Source organism: Cryptomeria japonica, chromosome 3 (assembly GCF_030272615.1).
Source record: "Cryptomeria japonica chromosome 3, Sugi_1.0, whole genome shotgun sequence".
Lineage (NCBI taxonomy): Eukaryota > Viridiplantae > Streptophyta > Pinopsida > Cupressales > Cupressaceae > Cryptomeria > Cryptomeria japonica.
In genome coordinates, this window is record NC_081407.1 from 728033104 (window position 1) to 728038902 (window position 5799).

The window sequence follows — 5799 nt, forward strand, 5'->3', positions numbered from 1 at the left end:
TTCTACCTTATTGTTGGACCCATTAACAAGTCATTTTGCACCAATTACCATGATGTTCCTTTGAGAATCTCGTGCCATAAGCCCTGCACCAGACGGGCCAAGATTTCCCTTGGATGCCCTGTCAAAATTCAATTTTGTCCCCCCTAGTTCAAGGCATTCCCAAATCTCTTCCGGGTTTGTTAGCTTAGGATTAACCCGGGAAAGCCCTTGAACATGCCTATATTTAATTAAAGGCCAATTACGTTGAATCAAGATGTCACAAAGGGTGAAGGGATCTTTATCCATAATACTCCAAGAAGCAGCACTACTTACTATTTTTGAATTAGCTCTTTCAAGTTGGGACAAAAACCTTTCTATAGTTTTAGGCTTGTCCTGAAAGATACACTAATTACGTTCTTTCCACAACTCCCATATCACTGTCGAGGGGCATATCTACCATATGCTTGAAAATATCAACTTATAGGGACTTCTCATCCAACTTTTAAGAAGCCCCAAAATAGTCAAGGTAATGGACACTGCAAACCAAGCCGCAATAACATAAACTTTCAACAAGCCTGCACAAAATCACAATTCAAAAGTAGATGATCCAAAGTTTCCTCATTACATTGACATAAAGGACACACGAAGGGGCTAGAAAACCCAATCTTCTGCAATCTATCTCCAGTTAAAATCCTCCCCCAAACTTTGAACCAAGCGAAGTACCTTGCTTTTGGTGGGCAATTCTTATTCCAATAGAGAGCCGACAACCATTCCTCCATCACCGTAGCATCCTCTAACAATATATACCCAAGTTCAACAAAATACTCCCCACTTTGCAAACCACACTAGATGATTTGATCTACACCACTAGGGAGAATAACTTTCCGCGAAAAGAGAATTTCACAAAGCAAAACATCATTATCTGCATCCAATTCCAGATCTTCAACTGATTTCGATTTCCAACCAAAGTCTTCCACTCCTACTTGTTCTACAAAGTCAGCAACCGTGTCTCCCCATTCGATATCCCTGACTACCTTCAAATGTGCAAAATTTCTTGTATTTTCTATGACCTCCAGTCTATCCCAAGAATCAGACCAAACCTTTGCCCTCTTACCATCTCCTAACATCCACAAAATATGATCCATAGGTCTGCATGCCATTAAGAAATGCCAAACCACCAATGCCAAACCACCAATCCTCTTGGTTGACCTTGAATTGTTAATATCACGTGACTCTCTCTACTATCCAAGTACTTGGCCTGCAAAATTCTAACCCATTTTTTACTTGTATTTTTCTACATACTCCATATCAATTTTGCCCCCATGGCATTATTCATCAATTTCTAATTGCGAAGACTTGCCCCATCTATAAGCTTGGGCTTACAGATCTTATCCCATGCAAGCAAAGGGAGCTTGTGTTGATCCCTACTCCCATTCCAGAAAAAACTTTTGCATTTTTTGCTTAATTATCCAAACCACCTCACCTGGGATCTTCAAGCACATAATTGAGAAAAGAGGCATAGCTGAAATAACTGTCTTTAGCATAAGAATCCTGTTTGTCGAGGTCAACCACCTACTTTTCCAACCCTTCAATTTGCTACTATAACCATCTACCAGATTATTCCATAAACTTGACTTACCCACTCCAAAGATCAAAGGGATTCCCAGAAACTTCCTCAGTAGCACCCCAACTTTGACATTAAGGATATTTGAAATCTCCCTCCTGACCGCCAAACCAACATTGAAGAAAAAGATGTCAGACTCGTGCTAATTAATCTTTTGCACATACGTCTTGTTGTACTTTTCTAACACATTCTTCATAATCCTTACTTCTCTTAATGAGGCCTCACCCATTAATAGAGTGTCATCCGCAAATTGAAGGTGTGAGATAGACTCAACACCCCTTTCCACCATCACTCCCTTCCAAGAACCATTCTCCTTGTGTTTAGAGATGAGATGCTGAAGCACTTTCGCCATAATGATAAACAAGAATGGCGAGATTGGATCACCTTGCCTCAACCTTCAAGAAGTTTCAAAAAAACCCCGTGGACTACCATTAACCAAAACTGAAACCCGAGGTGAGAAGATGAGACTTTGGATCCAAGCAATCCAATTCCTATGGAAGCCAAACCATTCTAGCACTTTAAGAAGGAAGCCTATGTCCACTTTGTCATAAGCCTTTCTAATATTCAACTTTACAAACATCTTCTGAGTATTTCCTAATCTAATAAAATGAATTGCTTCATGAGCCATAATAATGCCTTCAACAATAGACCTATTAGGGGTAAAACAACTATGTTCTTCTAAAATTATCGAGCCCAATACCTTCTTCAGGTTATTTGCTGCCACTTTCAAGATAATTTTGTAAACTGTATTACACAGGGAAATGGGGCAAAAGTGCTCAAACGACCGCACCTCCACTTTCTTTGGAATAAGAGCAATAAGGGTATTATCGAAGTCCTTCAACATAAACTCGTCTCTCCTCGATTCCTCAACAACCTCCCAAATATCTTGTTTCAACGAATCCCAAAACTTCTGGAAGAAAATTGCTTGGAACCCATCTAGATCTGGTGCCTTATCCTCATCAAGACCAAAGAGCGCAAATTTAACCTCTTTCATTGACATAGGGCCATTCAACATTTTGGTGTCGTCCTCAGTTATAAGCTTTGGAATCACTCTAAGGATATCTTCACCAACAACCTCTGACTCATCCTCGCTTGAGGATAGAAGGGAAGAAAAGAAAGAGATCGCGGCTCGATTGATTTTATCAAGATCATGAGTCCATTTTCCATTAGGCATTATTATTGAGGAAATCCTATTTGAAGACCTCTTAGCTTTTATCAAATTGTGATTTTTTTTTGTGTTGTGGTCTCCTTCCTTCAGCCAATTTTCCCTAGACTTTTCCCTCTAATAGATTTCCTCCCTCGCAAGAAGTTTCAAATATTGAGCATGTAAATTCCTCTCAATAAGAAAATCAGTCTAATCCATACCTTCATTCCTAAAAAAATGATTCAAAGCTTCTAGGTGGCCTTTGATTCTCTTTTTCTCCTCGAAGATATCCTTAAATTGAGTCTGATTCCATGCCTTAAGATTCTCTTTGACAAGCTAAATATTTTTAAAATAACAAAAACCCTTATTTCCAATCCTATACGAAGAGTTTTTCCACCAATTGGCAACCAAGTCTTGAAACCCTTCTTTCCTGAACCACATTTTTTCAAATTTGAAGGGACACCACTGCGCGAAACACAATCTCTATAAAAAAACAAGGATACTCGGTAGTGATTTGACCCAGAGAAGGGGAGAATTCTAGCTTCATAAACCAGAGGTAAAGACACCCACCTACCCGCCAAGAAAAAACCATCTAACTTTTCTACAATATTGGAAAAAACCTGACGTCTATTTGTCCAAGTAAAGGATCCACCACTTGTCTTCCATTATAAGTGACAAAATCTTGGAAATACCTCTGAATAGAGCCTAGGGATCGGCTACCACCTCTTTTGTTTGCCAATTCGAACGTGGTGTTAAAATCTCCACAGATTATGAAGGATTCACCACAAAGCGGTCTAATGATAGAGGAGATTTCTTCCCATAATAACTTCTTGTCTCTGGTACTTGTTGACCCATATACATTAACTGAAAAAAAATCAATTTGTAAAACAAAGCATTTAATTTTCATTAATTGCCAATGCTTCACTTGAGCAATTACCTCCAGACTAACAACTAAGGGGTTCCATAACACACCGATACCACCTGAAGCCCCATTTGCCTCATCAAAAACCCCTTACTATTTCTTCCATCCGCCTAAAAGTTTTTGTGCTTCAACACCACTAAGGTTTGCAGCAAACAAACCACATCCGGCCTTGATTGACATTCCATGATAGCATCTTCATGGCTGTCCAGGAGGGTCAATTGACCTCTCGGATCTTAACTTGCTCTGACCTTTTTGGCTTCCTGCAATCTCTAACAAATCCAAATTGGACTTCCGACCTCTTAGTCTCTTTTCACCCACCTTGACATTTCTAGAATTTGATTTTGTCTAGCTAATAGTTCTCATCTCAACAACTCCTACATTTGTATTAAGCCCAAAAGCATCCTCCTCTTCTGAGGATAAGGAATTCCCCCATCTCCACCTTCTAACTCTACCACTCCATCCACTAGATCAGTCGGGGGCTTTGACTGTGAAACATGAATGTCTTTGAAAAGAGGGGTCTCGAAGTCACGATCTGAGAGCAACTGAGTGATGCTATTAGGACTGAGAGGGGTAACTTTACCAGGTAAAGAATCACCCTCTCTTGGATTAGTCTCATTCTCATCGCCCAAATGTTGTCCAGACACTTGAAAATGCTTCCCATTACGAACCCCTACCTCTACATTTTTGCTGCTCAGAACACCCCCAATCCTCATAGGCCTCTCTATCTTGAACCTAATCTTCCACCCCCATCTCCTGGCTAGCCATTGCCACTTCTTGCTCCTCAACATTCTCTTCTCTGCTAGGATTCTTAACTTCATCATTGCTCATGTCCTTCCGAGAAGCATCCTCCATCGACTTCTTTTTCAGACATCTGGATAACTCTATTGATGTATGCCTCATCGACCCCAAGCTTCCCTTTGAGATTCTTGGAACATTCCAGTTTCGTATGTCCAAATGTTTTGCAAGATTTACATCTTTCCACTTCAATCGATTGCTTCCACACCCCAACATTGAGCGTAGCTCAATCTCCTTTGGAAGGGGAGGCACCGGTTTCCAGTTGATACAGATCCTTGCATACATTCTGACATCCTTAGCCTCAACCCCTTCACCTACCCTAGTAAAGGAACCTAGTTTATCCCCAATAAAACAGAGTACCCATATCGCAATAGTCTCGATCTCTCCATGTCCGGTCCTACCATCGCCGCGCTGCAAACCCTCGACGACGCCAACGGTCTCTTTCCATAGCAGAGATCAGAAAGTTTATTTCTTATTGAGGGACAACCCCTTTTATGGAGGCATACACCCCCATTTTCAGCCAAGAATGGTGCAACCTTTCTTTAACATGCATTTGAAACAATTTTATTTGCTTTTAAGAAATAAAATAATCATTTATTTAAAAAGAAATTAAAATAATAGTCTTAAATAAAGGTCATTTATTTTATACTTAAATTTTTAAATAAAAGGAATATTTTAAATATATTTGAAAGAGTGTTTATTTTAACAAAAATCATTTTATTTTTAATTAAAAAGAATATATATACCTACATAAACATTTATGTTAAAAAGATAACTTTACTTTCAAATTTATATTAAAATTAATTAATTAACAAGAATTATTTCTTTATTCTAATTTATTCTTCTATTTTAACTAAAGCTTTATTTAGCTTTCTTTTAAAACTTTTTTTTTTTATATTAGAAATCGAGAGTTCAAAATATAGACAGAGGGTTTATACAAAACTAGGGAGCGAGGGGCAGGGCCTCAACCGCCAATCAGAGGAATATATACAGTTATCTAACTATCTAAAAAGAGGGGGCATAGCAGAATAAATCAGAATTGGAGGATCTCATCCTGATCCTCCAGCCATGTGGTCCAACCCTGTTCGCCTTCCATCCAGACCACCTTCTTTCTAGCAAGGATCTGGGAGCACATCTCAATCCTGTTGAAGGGAGGAGGCCTGCTATCCTGTAGATCCTTTATCAGCTTCTGCACTGCCTTATCGAAGGAGGTCTGGTTCTCTGCAATCCTAGCCCATTCGTACCCATCTTGCATCTCGTAAACAAACATGGTTGCCCTGCCATCTTTTAGGAACCACAGTAGCTTATTTCTCTCGAGGTTCATCACAACAAAGC